This window comes from Telopea speciosissima, chromosome 11 (genome assembly GCF_018873765.1).
Source record: "Telopea speciosissima isolate NSW1024214 ecotype Mountain lineage chromosome 11, Tspe_v1, whole genome shotgun sequence".
NCBI lineage: Eukaryota > Viridiplantae > Streptophyta > Magnoliopsida > Proteales > Proteaceae > Telopea > Telopea speciosissima.
The window spans coordinates 6126132-6147414 of NC_057926.1; the positions used below are offsets into that span (position 1 = coordinate 6126132).

A 21283-nucleotide genomic window follows, 5' to 3' on the forward strand; every position below is an offset into this window, starting at 1 on the left:
ATGGGTGACTAGGATGACAAGTGTCATCCCAATACTACCAGAATCACAGATGCAGTGTCTCGAGCCACAGTCTATCCAATTTTCAAGGCATGATAATGTCAGGGAACTTAAACCCAATGGAATAAATCATTCCAAATACAAAGATTGAGATTAACGAAAGTGTAAATCATCTTAAATCATATAAATACAGAACATCGGTTCTCTAATGATAACATATAATACAGTTACAATATCCCATATCCATCCAGTAATTTTTGTACATTTACACATGAAGTTCATACATGAATGGAGATGAATACAGAAATAAACATTTAATCAAGCCTCAAGGGCACCATTCTTGGGTGTACATCGACATCCAAGTCCAAGCCACCGGCTCCACTCGATTCGTAAACATAAGTGCTCATGAAGAGATTACCTGCATATCAACTAAAAAGAGGTTGCGTAACGGGGTTAGCTCCACAAGCTAGTGAGAGAGCAAAGGAGAATGCACATACACGCAAACACGCAATTTCAAACAGTTCATGATGGATGCAAATGTTAGATTCATTTTCCACCTTGCACACAAAGTCTAAGTCAAATGTATGCTACTATGAAAACTCGGGAGACACCGTGGGTCACTTAACTTATCCCCACAATGAAGCCTTAGTTATCACAAGGGATCCTACACCGGTAGAAGCCATCAGACCACCTAGTGGCAGACCCTAATAGCCATCACTACCCCTGACCTGGCCTCTCTCCCCCACAGGCAATAGGTACTCAAACCCCTGTTGATAAGGATTATAGCATAAGGGAACGAGAATCCTAGCCACAGGTATACTACATGCAAGTCCTAGCATCCCGAGAGATATTTCGGGTGCATCAACGTCCCATTCCATCTAGTACCCGGGTACCAGCACGGCACAGTGCATACAGATCAGGATGATAGTTCGCAAGTTTTATAATTAGTTCTGGGGTTTCGATACCGGTACACCCAGCATCATGACCCGATACCATAATAAGAACATTATCACATCACATTAGTAACCGTTCACAATCAAGATCAATAATGAATTGCACAAGATGCTTGTACTCATATAATAGCACGATAATGACTATTTAATAAATATTCAAACCCAAACAAATCACCCAAAACCCACTCACCGAACTCGGGTATCACCCGACATGGTTAACATGAATCTTATCGGTGCACCTTCTATCCATCGAGTTGGGTAGCCTAAGAATGCAAGAACAAACGTTAAAAGACGTATAGAGGGGTCCCATGTTATGCCCCCAAAGTTAAAATTGAGTTCCACCCAAGACAGCACAGACGGACTCACGGACGAAAGAAACAGGGTGAGTCCGTCCCTGACTCCGTTCAGGTCAACATGTCAAAACACGAGGGACGGAACCATAGATGGAACTTCCTCCTAGATCCGTTCCTGCATCCGTCCAAACCCTAAGACACACCTGAGAGCAAATGAAACTACGGACGGAGGCAACAGAGTAAATCTGTTCCTGCATCCGTTCGGTCCTTGAGACATTCCCGAGAGGGAACGGAACTATGGACAAAGGCAACAGAGTAAATCCATTCCTGCATCTGTTCAAACCAGCTACCAGAATACACTAGACAGACTCGTGACTCCGTTCGTGCGTCCGTCGGAGTTCTTTCTGAGATTTCTTAAGGTTTTCTCCTCCATCTTGGAACCTGGAGTTCACATGGTCCTCAAGGTCATGGAGGGGTGTTATAGGTCTCCCTAGGGTCACTAGAATTGAGGCCTACCTCATGGATCCAAGGTCACACAAGGATCTAACTCCTATTTAGGTCCAACAAAAGGTTTGGGGTTTGAAAACCAAGGGATTAGCAACTAAGGCTGTAAGATAACTGATAAAATCCTTCAATAGAGCGTGGTCTTCACTATTAGAGCCCCATTCAAGGGCTAAGTCTCACCTTGAGTCCCACATGGAACCGTAGGTTAGCTCAACCTCAAGGAACCTACTCAACTCAAGAGTGTAAATGGAGAAGAGGGAGGCAACAAGAGATAAAACATACCTTGGTGAGTGGAGCTCCAATTCCAGCTCTAGCCAGCCTTGAAGATCCACCTCCTCCTTTTTCCTTCTCCTCTTTTTCTTCTTTTCTTCAATCCTTGTCCGAACAACAAGAGGAGGGAAGGTAGGGCAACCAAACCCCTTTGTTATGCCTTCCATCTTCTTCCTTTCCCCTCCCATACCTCTTCCTTCTTCTTCTTCTTCCTTACCTCTTCTCCTCCATAGTTTGGCTTGGAAGGGGAGAGATGAGAGAATCTTGGGCTGAGCCCTATATTTTAAGGACCAAAAGAGGCCTTTGGGCTTGTTTACCTAGGTGCCCCTAAGATTAAGGATAGTCCTTTAGGTCTAAATGGGCCTTAAGGCCTGTTTGGCTAGGGTCACAACCTATTAAGTCTAATTGGTTAGGACATACTTAGCATAGCCTATGGTCCTATAAGGGCATATTAGTTTTAAGGCTTGTTTGGCTCAAGCTAATTAACAGAACCCATTAATCATTCAAGTTAAGTCTTATGGGCCCACTTTTATGGCCCAATGAACCAAAAGAAAATAAGGGTGGGAGTCCACCTTGTCCGAGGATCTAGTTATGGTGTCCGGGACATGGGGACATGGGTCCCATAGAAAAATACATCAAAAGGGAAAGAAACAGTATGAACGGAACTAGTCTAGTGAGTCCATTCGTGACTCCGTTACTGCTGTCAGGGCCTAAACTTCAAGGAAAGTTGTGGGGCTTTGATCAGTACTTTCAGGACTTTGAGGGAATACTTATAATAGAATTTAAGGTTCAAGGTCACATGTGTTTGACCGTTGCCATCGTGGCATTGGCCGTTAGTAAAAGTCTAATTTGACCCCGGGGTATTAGGATGTATTTTGGGTGCGGGTGTAACACTGAGAGTATTGTTTGAGGTGGTTTGGCCATGTGCAATGGAGGCCTGGGGACGCCCCAATAAAGAGGAGTGATATGATTCTGATTGAAGGAGGTAAAAGAGCTAGGTGCAAGCCTACAATAATCACAAGTGGGGTTGTGAAGAATGACATGCATAGTCTGAGTCTTGTGTCAAGTATGACCTCAGATAGAGTCTATGGGAGGGCAATGATCCACGTTGTCTACACCAATGAGCTGAGATTTTCCTGATTTCCTGGGCTATCCTCTTTCCTCATATTTTCATTTTTCATTTTTAATTTCTAAGTTTTCATATCTCGTTTCTTCGTTTTTATTCTTCACTCCCCCTACTTTCCTTTCCCTTTGTGTGGATCTCAGTTTTCCCTACTTTGTTTTGAAAGCATCCATGTAGCCGACCCCATTTAGATGGATAAAATTGAGTTGTAGTTGTCCATCAAATTCGAATATTTTTTAAATAAATAATTATAATTTCTATTATTGAATGATTTATATTTACGAGCTTATAAGTTTGTTCCATGGATTTTCACCAAAATCGTTCTCAACTAGGGATAGGACCAAACATCCTGTTCATATGGTCGTTACATTGTATGTCACTAGAAATGATGATTTTAGGGTATAAATGTAATTACACATCGTGTATGTGTATAGAAAATAAGTTGGTACAAATTCTCACATGTATTACTGCCTATTGTATTAAGGAGAGATGAGACCCATCACCATTTGACCCTTTGACCTGAGAGATCCTTTTCTTTACGGTGTTACATTGAGGGTTTTGATACACCAATGGTTGATGTCATGTAGGATATATATCAGAAGGCTAGATTCATGATTGCGCATTATGAACTAGGGGTGTCAATGGGTCGGGTTGGGCCGGGCCTGCCCTAATCCCTAACCCAACCCTAGGGGCCTTAACCTAAACCCTAACCCAACCTAGCTAGATCAAATAATTGTCTATATAAAAAAAATAATTTCTTTTAAAGAAGAAGAATAAGAGGGGAAGGAGAGAGAGGGAGAGAGGGACCTGTAAATTTAAATAAAAATACTCCACAAACATCTATAAAAAGCCATAAATAAAAATACTACCACAAGCATCCATAAATAAAAATATTGTCACAAATATCCATAGTAATCTGCCACATTCATCCATAGTAATATTGCCCCAAACATTCGTAAATAAAAATACTGCCACAATCATCCATCAATGAACCATCAATCACAGCAACATCCATCTCTATGATATGCTTGAATCTGAAATTCCTGAAAAAATACCAACCAAAAATAGGGGAAAAATCTATTAATAACAACCAAATGTCAAAGAAAATAGTAGCTAATAACAACTATTTTTTGGGTACATGCCCTTACCTGTTAAGGCCAAATAAGTATGCATTATCATCCATCAAATCAAAATTATTTGATCACCACCATCATTATTAGTAGCTGGAAAGAAATACATTTAACAAATGAATAAATCAATAAACTTAATCATCATTCATATTGTTATTATTATTATTGTAATTAAATGATACAAGGGAATTTAAAAGGTTGTTACCTGATTCGATCTTCTCAAGGTCAATTAAGTTCTCTTCAACATCAATAGAAATCGGTACTTGTCATAGCCAATCTTGTGCACATACCAATGTCTCTACCATCTTAGGTGTTAAAGAGCTACGAAACAGGTTTAAAATCCTACCACCAATGCTAAAAGCACACTCTGAAGCATCACTTAAGACAGGAATTGCCAAAACATCCCTTGCCATCTTACTTAGAATCACAAATCTTGTACTATTGACCTTCTACCAATTCAGGATATCAAAAGTAATGAGGTCATCATCCTTCTCAATACCTTCCAACAAATATTTGTCTAAGTCAAATGTGACATAGAAACACTCCTCCTCTTCTAATGCATTATGAAATCCCCTTTCTGAAAATTCATTGTCATCATCATCTATTGATGAACCATCAAAAGTGGTTATTGATGAATCAACTCCCAATGTACAATGAGTCGACCCATGCATTTGGTAATATCTCAAGCGACGATCCATGGCATTTTTAATCTTCTCAATTTTTTCTTCAACCTCATATTGAGAATATATTTTTGAACAATAATATCTCACATATCTCAACTTAAAACGTAGATCAAGAACATGAGCAACAACCAACATAATATTCATTTTGCCAATGTTGCCCCAAAATTTGTCAAAATTTTCTTTCACTGCTAATGACATATCCTGAACCATGTCATCGTCACTTCTTGACCACCTGTTCAACTGTGATTCAATCACACTAATCTCTTTGAAGTAAAAATTTGCAGTAGTAAAAAGAGACCCAGATAATTTTATAGTTGCATTGTAAAAATACTCCAACATTTTGCATAAAACTTTAGCTCTCTCCCAATCTTGAGTAGGTGGGACGCCATCCTTACACTCCATACTAAAGTTTGGGTCTCTATCTTCTATACACTCAAAAGCTTTTTGAAACTCCAAAGTAGTTTGCAACATAAGATACGTAGAGTTCCAACGAGTAGAAACATCTAAACTCAAAGTTTTTTTAGACTTAATCTTTCTTGCTCATAACACAATCTAAATTGTTGTGACCTTGGTGGTGAACTCCTTACATACTTCACTACAAAACGAACTCTACTTACAACATCTTCACAATCCTCAAGACCTTTCTTGACAATCAAAATTAAAATATGGGTAGCACATCTCATATGAAAAAACTCACCACCTAACACTAAAATATTTTTCTTATTCAATCTCCCCTTTAAATTTTGAATTGTAACATTATTACTGCTTGCATTGTCCATAGTAATACTACACAATTTATCCAACCTTCAATCAATTAAACACAGCTCAAGGACATTACTAATAGCTTCACCAGTATGTGGTGATGGGACTATGCAAAAGTTAATGATTTTCTTTTGCAATTTTCAATTTTGGTCAACGTCATATGCTATGAGGCTCAAATAACCAAGATTTTGGATAGAAGTCCACATATTTGTGGTGAGGGATACTCGCTGAGCAGTTCTCTTGAACACATCTTTCAGTTTCTTTTTCTCCTCTAGATAAAATTGAAGGCAATCTTTTGCCACATTGTTACATGTCAGAGTATTAAACTTAGACTATAAAGCTTTACAAAAATCTTTAAACCCCTCCTGCTCTACAAATATGAAAGGTAATTCATCTTTAATAATCATGCGAGCAAGCTCTTTTCTACACAATTCATGGTCAAATTTTTAAGCTAAGATACTAGTGATTGTAAGACTCACCTCAACTTTAAAATTCAAAAGTTTTTGTTTGTTATCTTTTTCACTCTATGGATACAGACAACATCTATCCAAATGTCGTTTTAGTGAACTAGTACCATGTTCACTTGCACAACTAAATTTCTTGTGGCAATACTTGCATGTACACCTAGTAGTTCTTGAACCATTGGGAGGTATAATTTTAGTGAAGTGATTCCAAACATTCGATGGCCCTATATTGAGGGGATTAGAAGATACCTCAGAAGCATTAGAGTTTGGTTGTGTCTTTGTAGAGCTTGTCACAAGATCCTTAGAGCATGATTGGGCTGGATTTGAGTTTGGTTGACTTGGATTTGAGTTTGGCTGACTTGGATTTGAGTTTTCCTCCATTGAGATCTGTACAAATTCAAAAATCTAGACATGTGTAAGATCTTTGAAGCAATAAGTTGAAGAAAACATATGTTAATCGTTAAATAATCATGAACATAATTAGATTTACATCCCCCTCCCTATTTGGGAAACTCGATCCAAAGCCCTGGTCCTAAATCCCCATATAAACCCTAGGTTTCATAATCCCCCTTTTCCCCCAAATTTCAAAATCCAAAACCCTAATTTCTGGTTTTGAAATTTTCATTCGAAACTCACCAAATCTGGTTCTTTAGATTCCCCTAAACTTGCCCTGCTTTACCCTATAAGATTCAACCCCAATATCCTAAGTCTAACCCTTTGGAATGACCCAACTTCCTCAAATCTGTCCCTCCAAACCAGCAGATTTTATGATCCTGTTTTACATGGCTCCTAGTAGATTTAACATCTATCTAGGACTACATTAGAAACTGCTTGAACATTGGCTGCTCTTCCCAAGAGGGAGAATGACTTGTAACGGAATATGAAAGTTATTTTTCTTTTCTTTTCTTTTTTTAATATTGTACTATGGATATCATTCAGTGAATCACATGTACTGGTAGGCTATGAATTTGTGAATACACTAACCATTAAAATCAAAATACCTAACCGAAAGCTTTAATAAACCAATTCCATTAATCAAATCAAAGGAAAGAAGTTGTAATGGCATGTCGACACCAAATAAGCAATCAATGCATATAAGAATAATAAAAATCAGAATGAAGAATTAGGGAAAAAATTAAAGAAGGCTGAAGTTCAAATGATCAAAACAAACAAGACAAACATGCAAGAACACCCTTCATCAGAAAAATAAGAATAAAAACATGAAAGAACCGTTATCCTGTAGATAAAGGTCACAATACTTTAGAAATTGAAAAATAGTTAAGATGTTATGGAAGCGAAACTCGGAAGAAATTTACAGAGATCTCCTTGCACCAAAACAGAATTTCAAGGTATCACACTCCTTCCCCAATATATGGAATTTGTCCTCTGTGATCCTGTTCACACCAGTTGTTCTTAGTTCTTCTCTTATTTTGGGTTAATGATCAATTAGCAGTTTTGGACAGCTGATAAATTGAATGCTAATTTATAGGAATGTGACTACACAATAGACTTATAACACACCTTGAGAGTTTAAAAGACCATACAAGATGGTTGGGATTAAGGTCCAAAGTTCTACAACAATCAAACTTATTTCACTGTCTTGAAGACAAGGTGCAACACTCAATTCTATCCGAGGAAGTACAACTCAGAAGAGCATAAGATCATCTATTGGTGCCATCCTCAAGACCCTTCTTACCGATCATATCCCCCTGCGATTATATACATCTCTCAAAATAGGATCGACAAAAAATATTGTAGGGTGCACATTTTAGAACAAAAAACCATGCTAAGTATTTAAGTGGGATTTAGAACTGAATGTTAAACAAAACCTGCAAAAACTAATAGATAGAAGTTCAACAAGTTGGAGAGAGTAATAAAGGAGGGGAAGCAAAAGGTCATGTGACCAAAATACAATGATACAGTTTAAATATGACAATTGAAACCGAAAACGTATTTTGGCCATTACTCCAACAAATTTGAATTTCCAAGAGGGGTCCTTTTCCAATTATTTAATGGCGGGGACTAACTACCCTCACAGCCATATGCATACGGTACATTGTTATTTCACATAGCTATACAACAAAGAGAAAACACCACTCATGAACTATACCAACAAAATACCTCTCACAAGCTATACAGAAAAGCTCTGCCAGTAGAAATAAAAATAATAAAAAAGCTTGCAAAGAGTAAAAAAAAAAAAAACTATATCTCTGGAGTAGCAGAAAAGTAAAGAAACAATATTCAACTGAAACACTGAAGACCCAATAAAATAAAAATATAAAAAAAGTTTGCAAAGAGAGATATATTACTTGGAGTAGCAGTGAGCAGCTTGAACTCTTAAACGATTTGAAGGTTGCAAAGAGAGAGAGTTTGAGGATTCTTTTGAGTGATAGAAAAACAAAAGCAACACATTTGTAGTTGAGTCATTACCAAAAAAAAAAAAGGCTTGTAGCTGAATCAAAGAGGGAAAGAAGGGGAAGCACTGAAGCAGAGATATTTGGATATTACTCATTCAACAAGTAAAAAACAGGGGGGAAATTAAAAAAAAAAACAAACAAAGAAAAGGGTAATTTACACATACCACCCCTGAGGTTTGACGAAAGGATGATTTTACCCCTCAGTTTTGAAAAATTCTACGTACCCCCCCTGAGGTTTACAAATGGTAACAAATAAATCCATTTCGTCAGTTTATGACTAACACTATTAAAATCAAAAGGTATGCCTATAACTCATCTTCCCCAATCGATTTGGGGAAGATGAGTTGCAGGTTTTTTTCTTTCTTTTCCTTGAAGGGGCATTTTTATCACTTTATCTTTTGATTTTAACAGTGTTAGTCATAAACTGACGGAATGGGTTTATTTGTTACCGTTTGTAAACCTTAGGGGGATACGCAGAAGTTTCCAAAACTGGGGGGGTAAAATCATCCTTTCGTCAAACCTTAGGGATGGTATGTGTAAATTACCCAAAAAAAAAACAAATTGATCGTCAAGGGAATCAAAGCAGCTACAAGGAAGTGAAGGAACTCATTACTCAGGGAAGGAGGAATAGGAAAGCAATGAGCGGCGCCCTTACTCCCTTAAACCATTAAGCGATTAGGTTTTGGTCATTAGGATGATTGGATGAAAAGTGAAAATTGAAAAGAGATTTAGGGTTTAGCCGTATGTGCCCGTAGGACTTTTTATCTTTTCCTTTTTAATCTTTCTCAGTTATATCTATATTATATACAATATTATATACTTATAATAATACAGGGTCGGGCCGGGCCGGACTGGGCTGGGCTAAGCCCGAGGCCTTATTCCGAACCCGATCCGACCCTGCCAGGGCCAGACTATAACTCAACCCTAACCCACCCTTCGGGTTGACAAATCAGGGTCGGGTTCGGGCCAATCGGACATTATTGACACCCCTATTGTGAATGAAAAAGATACTCAACATGGAATCAACTACCCTTGATTAGGGAACATCAGGTAGAGAGAAAGTTTATGATCAATCAGATTGGAATCTAAATCCAGTGGCATTTTTATAAACAAAAGTTATTTTTATAGTATCAAATATATTATTATATATTATTTCAACAATGTTTGATTGTGTTTTTGGCATCCAATGATGATCATATAATCTCTTATGAAGGACTTGTACAATGGATTGGGGTCTAACAGTATTTAATTACATGTCCTATAATTCATCATGAGATATTATTTAGTAGAAGGTCTTATATGCAAATTAATGAGTTTAATTATGCATGTCATTTAATTGAGAAATTAAAATAGGTTGATGATCGTTTAATTATACTTTTTAATTGATAAAAGTATCAGTTATATTTAATGAGATCATAAAATTCCTTTTAGATTCTACATTTTCCCTCTTTAGAAGTAAGATGGATTGCAAATCAATTTACTTCACCAACAAGTCTCCCAATTACTTTAGGAAAGTGGGAATTGAGATCCATCTCAACCCTAATGGGTTGAGGATTAATAAAACATATTAGAAGGGCGGAGGGACGGGGGGCAGCTTTGCTAGCCGAACTTGTGCCCTCCCCCCTTGGCCGAACTCTCTCTCTCTTTGAGATTTGTGGTGTGTGGTTTTGGGTTTGTGAAACCTTAATTTGTTGGAAAATAGTTCATGTTGATTTTGCAGTGGATTGAAGCATCAAGAGTTGGTAATCACAAATCCCCTTCGCTGCTCAAGTGTGGAAGAACTATTATCTGGATGAGGAACTACACCTGCGATTCTAAGGTAACCTATGTTTCCTTTTTCTTTTTTATTTTTATTTTTATGGGAAGAGATCTCAAACTTGAATGCAAAGATTCATACTTGATCCGATTCCGTTGCGCATTCGGGTAATCCGGTTGTTTTCCCACAATATTATCATATGCCAACCCCAGTTGATCTATAATTTGAAGAAGAAAATACATATGATTATACTTCGTATGATGGTAGATCAATGGTGGAACAAAATATAGATGTAATGTTTGAATATCAAATTAAGAAGCAGAATGTTTGGCAGTTAAGAAGCGGTATATAGCTAATAAGGGACGATGCCCTAGGGTTTGTGTCAATGTCCTTTGCCCCTAATGTCTCTCCCCCCTTTTTTTAATTATCTATTATTATTTTTCTATCTTTGTTAGGATTCGTGTAGCCGACCCAATTAAATTGGGATAAGACTATGATGTTGTTGTAATAATGTTTGAATATCAAATTATATATGAGACATACGATGATGTTTGCCATGACTTCAAGGGCACAAGGTAATAAGGATTCAACAATTGCCAAGATTATTGCTAGTGGATTCACAAGACAACATAGAGGTTGGTGGGATTTCTGCCTATCAGAAGAAGCTAAAGTTGAACTTTTATTTGTAATGAGACAATATCTTGTCACCCAATATACCTCTGCACCTCAAAGTATTGTTGAACAACAAACTATGTGAACGAATGAAGATGCAATAACTACTTTGATTTATACCATTACACTACAATTTGTTGGCAATACTGAAATACAAGTTGATTGGAGTATAGAACAATTGATGAACCTGAGATGTCCAACATTATCTCATTTTAAATGGTATAAAAATGTATTCCTTTCTAGGGTAGTTTTATAGAAGTGATTGTCTTGAAGACTCTCGGAAAGAAAAATTCTATCTAAATTACCATCTTTATTTGGACAAAAAGTGCAAAAATCGGCTAAGAACCAAACATAATGGGCAAATTCCCTATAATTACACTTATGGAGAACTAGTTGCGGAGGACAAGCTTTCTATACTGATATAAAATTGCGAAAACAACTAGAAAGAGATAAAAATGACATGCAAAAATAAATTAGCATATTTTCTGTGAGCAATTTGGATATGATTCTATTATCAAATCCCCTCACAAGGTTAAATGTATAAAAATAAACTTTTCTCTTTTTTTTTTTTTTGGGTAGAGAAAAAGAAATTTTTCTAAAAAATATTTTTATAATAGGAAAACATATTCCAAGACCAAAAGAACTTACAAAAAACAATCTCTTCAATATTCTAAACTGAGAGAATTGCCTTAAATAAAGTTATCTATTTGCTATAAATATGGAAAAATTGGACACTACATAAATCAATGCTTTAGAGAGAAATGATAATCTCAAGAGTCATTTTTGTCAAGTTCTTCAATTTAGTTCAGATTCTGGCTCTTTTACTAATGACATAAATCAAATAACTACTTTTAAAGATGAACAATTGATAGAGGATTCAAACAACTTGATACGATCTAATCTTGACCTTTAATGTCAACCAAACACATGTAACGGGACCAAACCAGCCTGGGGCTGGTTTAATACGTCAACGCAAAGGGAAATACACCCCCGGTCCAACCAGGTCCTCAGTCACGATCCTAGGATGGAAAAAGGAGCAGACAAACCCTACACATGGACCACTAAAGGGCCCGACCAAGGACAAATGCTGACAATTCAGTTATACAACCCCCAGGCCAAATCTCCAATTCGCCTTGGAGGCTACGTTATCCTAGAAAACAAGGTAAAAAGGAAATTTTGAGGAAAGCAAGAAGGGGATATAGCCAAAAGGAAACACAAGAAAGAAGGTAAGTCCAAAAATCTCAAGAAACTCTTCTAGAAGCAAGTAGAGGGAGGAGAGAACACTCAGGTCCAACCATTCGAGAAGCAGATTCCCGAAATCGAACTCTCCATCTCTAGCCCCCAAAAAACTACTGTTCAATCTTGATTTATGATTTAAGCATCGGAGGGACCTCCCTTGGAGCCAATCCCAGGGTGTTAATTGTTGGGTAATTGTATTACAATTCCTTACAAATAATTGAAACAACACGAATTGCAATACAATAGATTAAGCAGTAGAAACTAGGTTTGACCTTTGGCTGAAATGAGAAGACCAAAACTTGGATTTGATGTAGAACCACAACCGCAACAACTTGAATAAGCTTAAGGTTGAGTCACACTTGTGGTGCTACCTTTAAGGTAATTGATGCCTCCTACTGCCAAGGAGTATTCTGCAACACTACCCCAAGATAAAACAACCCCCAACTAGAAGATGAAGCAGTCCTTCTAGTCCCTTGAAGGAGCCAAGAGCTTCAACACAGCAACCCTCTAACACACTTGGAAGAAAAGAGAGAGACAGAGAATAATACTCTTAGTGATTGCTAAGTATGGGCATGAACATGTATCCAAAGATGTATCTTACAATGCAATTGGTTGGGTTTATATAGGCCTAAGACCAATCCTTGCACTCCCTTAAAATTCCCAAGAATAACCATCCACTTATGACCAAATTGAAGAATGAGATTTATGGACATGAATATGGACATGAATTGGAGGTTAATTCCAAATTCATGGTCATTCCTCACTAAGGGTCATGAATGGCCTTAAAATTCATTCATTCTCCACTAAGACCATAAAGGCCTTAAAATCCCATAAAGGGTCATTCTTCACTAAGGACCATAAAGACCTTAATACCCCATAAAGAGAGAGACATCACCTATGGCCATGAATTGAGAAATTAATCTCATTCAATATCCTTGACCCATCTTCCCACTCATGATAGAGACCATGAATAGACTTTAGGGTACCCATAGAATGTTACAACCTTTGGAATTACTTCTTTGATCATATGGGTCCCACACCATAACAAAGCAATCAAAATATTTTAAAACTTAATAAATAAAAGAAAATATATTTTAAATCTAACAATCCCCCACAAGTTTCAAAACGACACGAGACACACGTGCTGTAACTGAATTAGACACTATAGGCCACATCGTTGTAGGTGTCTTCCGGACTTGAACCTACACTAGGTCTAATGGACCGCGGTACAGAGTAGAGGTGGAGTCAGACTCCTTGAACCTTTTCTCATTGGTGTAGCTGATCGTCTCATAAACCATATCCCATAGGTCGACTCTTGCGCTACCCAACATATAATTACTTTGGACTTTTGAGTCGGCCATATCCCTTATCTTGAACTCATGAATATTTTAGAAAACTTGCCTATAAGTTCTCATCGGCGGCGGCCACACCCCCTACATTCACTTAGGTTAGTCCCTGGTATGCACCACAACTGACACACCCCCACATTTTCTGGGATTAGACTAATTAAGAGCTTTATCGCTCAACCTCTTTTTTGTGGTAGTACTATTTCCATCATTTACAGCTTGGAATGAATATTTATACGAGTAGTAGTACAGAACCAGTCAACCGATGACTTCGTTTGTACCCCCTTGAACCTAATTCAGGCATTTAGCCTCTTTATATAGATAGGGTGTCCATCACTTGACCTATAGATTAGGCATTAACCCCATTCCTGTAGATGCACTACACAAGCTCTTGATAGACATAGGCTTTGTGAACATGTCAGCTTGGTTACTTTCTGACTTCACATAATCGATAGCTATCATTCCTTCATCTATGTACTATCTCACAAGGTTGTGTCTAAGATATATGTGTCTCCTTTTACTATTGTATATCCGGTTCTTGGCTAGATGAATAGCCGCTTGGTTATCACAATGTAGTGATACCGATGGCGTCAGTTTTTACCATAATGAAATACCCGCCATTAAGTTTCTGAGCCATTCGACTTCCGTTCCTGCCTTTTTCAAGATTATGAACTCAGCTTCCATGGTAGAGCCTGTCCCACAAGATTGCTTTATGGACTTTCATGAGATTGCATCGCCTGCTAGTGTAAACACATATCCACTAGTATCTAAGGACTCATTTGTATCCGAAATTCAATTTGCATCACAATACCCTTCCAAAACCGCTGGTTTACCATTATAATGTAAACTATAGTTTATAGTGCCTTTTAGGTACCTTAGTAACCTATCAACCGCGCTCCAATGTTCCTTACTTGGATTGTGAGTATGTTGATTCAACTTTCCTACCGCAAGGGCAATATCTGGACGCGTACAATTCATTAGATATGTGATCGAACCAATAATTTGAGCATATCTTTTTTGATTCACTGGTTCACCTAGGTTTCTTTTCAAGTGACATCCCATATCAAAAGGTGTTTTAACCGCTGAAACTTCATGGTACCCATACTTTTTAAGTATGTTTTTTGCATAACGGGCTTGGGATAATGTAATATGATTTCCTTGCTTGGTGATTTTGATCCCAAGGATCATATCAGCCTCTCCTAAGTCTTTTATGTCGAAACTAGACATCAAAAGTTTCTTAGCTTAATTAATCATTTCCAAGTTTATTCCTATTACGAGCATATCATCTACATATAGTAGTATGAATACACCCCTACCACCATGAAGCCTGCTATATAAGTATCTTTCAGCGTCGTTTACAACAAATCCATTTGAAATTAGAACCTTGTCTAATTTTTCATGCCATTGCTTCGGTGCTTGCTTTAATTCATATAAGAATTTTCAAAGTTTGCAAACCTTTCACTCTTGGCCAATTACAACACAACCTTCTGGTTACTTTATGTAAATTTCCTCCTCTAAGTCCCCATTAAGAAATGCTATTTTCACATCCATTTGATGGATGACCAGGTTATATATTGACGTCATTGCCAACATAACCCTTATCGTGGTAATTCTAGACACCGGGGTAAATGTGTCAAAGTAATTAATATTAGGCATTTGCGTAAAATCTTTGACAACGAGTCTGGCCTTGAAACGATCAAGTGATTCATCATTTTTTAATTTCTTTCGAAATATCCAGTTGGTTTCTAAAGTTTTGGACCCATATGGTAAATCCACCAATTTTCAAGTGTTATTCGTCAAGATTGAATCTAGTTCAGTTTTGATTGCCTCTTTCCAAAAGACGGCATCCAGTGATGTAATAGCCTATTTGTATGTAAGAGGATCCTTGTCTACTAAATAGACAAACCACTCATCATCTGTATATTTGGGTCTTTTGAGTTACTTGCTCATCCTAAGCCGACTTTCGTCATCATTACTCAATTCTTGATTGGTAACCCTTTCATTTGACTTAATTTCCTCATTAGTCAATTGACTATCCTTACTTATAGGTAAGATGGACTTAAAGGAAAATAAATTTTTAAAAAATTCAACGTCTCTTGATTCTATGATGCTATTTGGTTCAATAACATCATCCATGGCTTTGATCACCATGAACCGGTATGCCATACTATTTGTAGCATAACCCAAAAACACACAATCACATATTTTTTTATCCCAATTTTTTTTTTCTTGAAATTCGGTAACACCTTAGCCAAACAACTCCAAACCCGTAGATGTTTTAGACTTGGTTTCCTACCAAACCATTTCTCAAATGTAACCATACCAGTCTTGCTATGTGGGATTCTATTTGATAGATAACATGCCGATAGCATGGCTTCCCCTCACATATCAAGTGGTATACCTGAACTCAATAACATAGAGTTCATCATCTCTTTAAGAAACCTATTTTTTCTTTCGGCAACCCCATTTGATTCCGGTTGGTATGGAGCGATTGTTTCATGGATAATTCCATTTTTCTCATAAAACTTATCAAGGTTAAAGTACTCAATCCCTCTATCAGTTCTAAGTCTTTTATCCTTCTTACTAAGTTGATTTTCAACTTTCATTTTGTAAGATATGAACGCCTTTCCGGCCTCATCCTTTGATTTGAGTAAATACACCATGGTATATCTAGAGTGGTCATTTATGAAAGTTATGACATAGTTGTTTCTTCCCCTAGACTTATATAACTTGTAGTCACATAAGTCACTATGGATTAATTCCAAGAGATTACTCTTCCTATCCATAGTCTTATGAGGTTTTTGGTCAATTTTGCCTCTACACAAGTTATGCACTTGTTCACGGGGGGTTCCACCTTATCGGCGATCATACCTAACTTGCATAGTTTGGTGATATATTTCACACTACTATGACCCAACCTACCATGTCACAAATAAAAAAAGTTAGAAGAAACAATCATGTAAGCAGAAGAAGTACTAGATTTCTCAATTATAATATTTTCAACACTTAGTACAAACAACCCCTCACTAAGGTATCCCTTTCCCACAAAAACATTATTTTTAGTGATAACCGCTTTATCACTTTCAAAAGCCAATTTCATTTCTACTTTATTAAGTAAAGGAACTAAAATTAAATTACGCCTAATATTCGGCATATGAAGAACATTGGTGAGAACCATAGTGTTCCCTGAAGTGAGTTTTAAAGTCGCTTTTCCTTTTCCCATAACATGAGCACTTTGGGAATTCCCCATAAATACCTTTCCATCCTCTATATTCATGGAATAAGAAGAAAACATCTTCAGATCACCACAAATATGTCTTGTGGCACCGGTATCCAATACCCAATCTTTTGATTTTTCAATCAAATTTGCTTCCATGACCATAGTAATAAAGACGTTGTCTTCAACTAGGTTCACCTTTTCAGAATTTTTCTTCCTGAACCGACAATCTTTCTTGAAGTGTCCTAGCTTACCACACACAAAACAAGTAAGTTTCTTCTTCTTGAAAGAAGGCTCATCATTGTCTTGACGATTCTTCCTTTTTTTGTTTTGTTTGTTGGTCTCTACCAAGTTCGCTTTTAGGCATCTTTCCCCAAGGTCTTTTTCACCATTGTCCTTGTGCCGGTTCTTCTCCTTAATTGTGATCCTTACAATCAATTGGTCTAGAGTCAACTCTGTCTTTTTGTGTTTCATAGACGCCTCAAAGGCATCCCAAGAAGATGGAAGTTTTTCAATCAAGGCACCGGTCACAAATTCTTCTGGTAGAACCATCTTTTCCTTTGCTAGCTTTCCAATCAAAATTTAAAATTGATCAATTTGGTTTGAGGCGGTGTCACTATCTTTAATAGCAAAATTTAGAAAGTTAGCTACTAAGTACTTCCTTGAACCAGCATCCTCAAGAAAGTACTTTTTTACCAAGGCATTCCAAATCGAACACGCATACTCCAAAGAACTATACACATGGTATAGATCATTTGATAATGCGTTCAAGATCCGATTCTTGCACTGGTAATCCGCTTGAATCCAAGCCACCCTTTTGCCCTCCTTTTCAGGATCATTACTTTTTCCGGCATGGGTTCAGTCAAGGCAAATACCACCCCAATTTGGGCTAATGCAAACAACATCATTTGCCTCCATCGTTTGAAGTTTTGACCTCCAAACTGTTCGATCTTGTCAAATTCAGAGATAATCCTCATCTTACCCAAATTCGGGATAAGCTCCATCACCGACGGGATAACATTGGTGAAAATTGAGTCAACGGTAGGAAAAAGAGGAATCTCCTTAACATTGCGGCTAACAGGAACTCCGCCTTCTTGGTTGTTGATTACTCCTTCAATACTGGTGTTTGAAGGATTTCCTTCATCAGCGGTTCCATCAGCGGTGTTGTTGTTCGAAGCATCACCCTTGTTGCTTACAACTCCAAGATCAGCCATGGGATCTTATAACATCAATTACTTTAAACTTGTTGGGTAATTGTATTACAATTCCTTACAAATAATTGAAACAACACGAATTGTAATATAATAGATTAAGCAGTAGAAACTAGGTTTGACCTTTGGCTGAAATGAGAAGACCAAAGCCTGGATTTGATGTAGAACCACACCCGCAATAACTTGAACAAGCTTGAGGTTGAGTCACACTTGTGGTGCTGTTTTTAAGGTAATTGATGCCTCCTACTGCCAAGGAGTATTCTGCACCACTACCCCAAGATAAAACAACTCCCAACTAGAAGATGTAACAGTCCTTCTAGTCCCTTGAAGGAGCTAAGAGCTTCAACACAGCAACTCTCTAACACACTTAGAAGAAAAGAGAGAGAGAGAGAGAGAGAGAAAGAGAATAATACTCTTAGTGATTGCTAAGTATGGACATGAACATGTATCCAAAGATGTATCTTACAATGCAATTGGTTGAGTTTATATAGGTCCAAGACCAATCCTTGCACTCCCTTGGAATTCCCAAGAATAACCATCCACTTATGACCAAATTGAATAATGAGATTTATGGACATGAATATGGACATGAATTGGAGGTTAATTCCAAATTCATGGTCATTCCCCACTGAGGGTCATGAATGGCCTTAAAACCCCATAAATGGTCATTCTCCATTAAGGACCATAAAGGCTTTAATACCCCATAAAGGGAGAGACATCACCTATGGCCATGAATTGAGAAATTAATCTCATTTAATATCCTTAACCCACTTTCTCACTCATGATAGAGACCATGAATAGACTTTAGGGTACCCATAGAATGTTACAACCTTTAGAATTACTTCTTTGATCACATGGGTCCCATACCATAACAAAGCAATCAAAATATTTTGAAACTTAAAAAATAAAATAAAATATATTTTAAATCTAACATTACCTCCTTGTTTTCTGGTTTTGTTGTAGTACAGGTCCATATCGGAATCACATCAAACCGTGGAAGGAGAATATAGGCAGCAACACAACTCAATGTGCAACGAATCTAAAAATTCTAAGAATATCAATGTAATACTTATAAAGTTATCCTTAAGATGAATGCATTAGGAATAAATGTGCTTACTAAAGAAAAAAATCTATATGCTTGTGTGATGTGGATAATTGTTATTTTTTTCCAGATATATTTTAGAATAGCATGCTTTCAAATTATCCCAAATTTATGCGTATATTGTTGTTTTTTAGTCTTATACTTGAAATCTAAACGTGTAACTTTCGGTTTCATTTTTTTGTCGTTCCTGTTTTAACTATTATCTAGAGTTCTAGACTCGAATTCTGATCCTCGCTTACGAGGGTGCCTCTCCAATGTGCATTCGACGGCTGGGCTGGCATGATATGCACCGGAATGTGTGCATGATGCCAGCCCAACCATACGCACTGGATAGGCACCCGCACTGGAGAGGATCTGGTTTCTCTAGAATAGGTGTGTGAATCAGTTTGGTTTCGGTTATTTGGTTTGATTCGGTTCAGTTTAAGAAATAAAATGTAAAAATCAAAACCGAACTGAACCGATAATAAGAATACATTTTCAAAACCAAAACCGAATCTACTCGGTTCGGTTCGGTTTTGTTTTTATTCCATTTTGTATTTAGCTTCTTAGTGAGTTTTAATTTGGTTTCATATTCAATTTAGGTCCTATTTTAAATGTTTGGGCCAATTTTTTTTACATCTTTACCAATAAAAAACAATTATTTGTTAGGATCATAGTCCATCAAACTTTTCCCAAACACTAAAATGGAAACGAATTTGTCATCCACATTTGATTAGAAAAATTAAAAAGAATATAATTTGATACGGTTCCTTATTCGGTTTGAAAATAAGTAACTGGGTTCTATTTAACAGTTTTAGACATGAAACCGAAATCGAAACAAGCCTAGAAAAGATTTCAATTTTGGGAACCAAAACGAACCGATTTAATACGATTCGATTCGATTTTAAACGGCCGGTTTTAATTATAAATTGACAACCATAGTCTAGAGTCTAGTGTAGACTCCACACACTTTCTGGAATCCGGATCCTCTCCAGCGTCATTGAAGAGGATTCTTCTCCAATAATGCTCTCCTAAGGCCACATTTCATATCCATTCACGGAGACTCCGTTTTCCTCATTTTTTTTCCTTCTGTTTTTCTATTTTTCTTTTTCCTCTCTCCCTCATTTTTAGGAATCCATAAAACGTCATTGAAGATTAAATAATTAATTAAATCCAAAATCTAATCTCAAATCTCTCTCTCTCTCTCTCTCTCTCTCTCTCTCTCTCTCACCTTATGCGAAACAATCCTACAACTCACATTGGTTCTTATGAACAACTACCTATTTGGTCTTGCATAATGATGGTGAGGAAATTATATTGTCGAAGTGGTTACTAATGCCGGATCGGGTATTGATCACTTGAATCAGATTGGGTATCAATCACCTGTATAATCGATACGATGTTGATATGGCATCGACACTGATCGGTTGTATCAGATAAGTTTACCCCTTGATTTTCTTTAAAAAGAAATAGGTTTTTTTACTATTATACCCTTTGTCTGTACCATTTCACCAATACAGTGTCGACACAATATCAAGATCATGGTTTGAAGAATCAGTACCGGATCGGCGCATCAATATCAGTTGAGACCAATATCGATTCCTGGCTGATCCAGTCTCGGTGGACAAGTACAGACAAGGGTAAAATTTTAAATTAAAAAATCTACTTTTTTTGAAGGAAGCAGGGGTGAACCTAACCGATTTGGATCGGTAGAGACCGTTATCGATCACTAAAACCCATGGTTTTACTGCATGGTATTGGATTAGGTATCGGTCACTTGCAAAATTAATATGATACCACTACGGTATCGACAAGGATCGGCCATATTTGACAAAATTACCCTTGATTTCCCCTTAAGAAAAGATATTTGACTGTTTTAACCCTTCTCCGTAATGTATCACCGATACAATATTGGCACAATATCGGGATCGACTACAACCGAAACCGTTACATATTGCCCCGTTACGAATGATATAATACCTTAGACCATGAATTGAGTTGTAGGATTGTTTCGCATAAGGTGTGTGTGTGTGTGTGTGTGAGAGAGAGAGAGAGAGAGAGAGAGAGAGAGAGAGATTATTTTAGATTTGAGATAAGATTTTGGACTTAAGAGAGAGAGAATTGAGATCAGATTCTAGATTTAATTACCTATTTCCTCTTCAATC

General features: G+C 37.2%; 1 protein-coding gene across 2 annotated transcripts in view; it reads right to left on the bottom strand.

The window, feature by feature from the left end:
* Positions 1 to 20332, bottom strand: part of LOC122646455 (mevalonate kinase) — a 41592-nt gene extending 21260 nt beyond the window's left edge. Inside the window, exon 1 of one of the 2 annotated variants that reach the window (XM_043840014.1) lies at positions 20314 to 20332. The gene's annotated coding sequence lies outside the window, so the exon portion shown is untranslated. Of the gene's footprint in view, positions 1 to 20309 lie in introns of both variants that reach the window. The other variant, XM_043840013.1, reaches the window with a different exon arrangement.
* Positions 20333 to 21283: the final 951 nt, after the last annotated feature.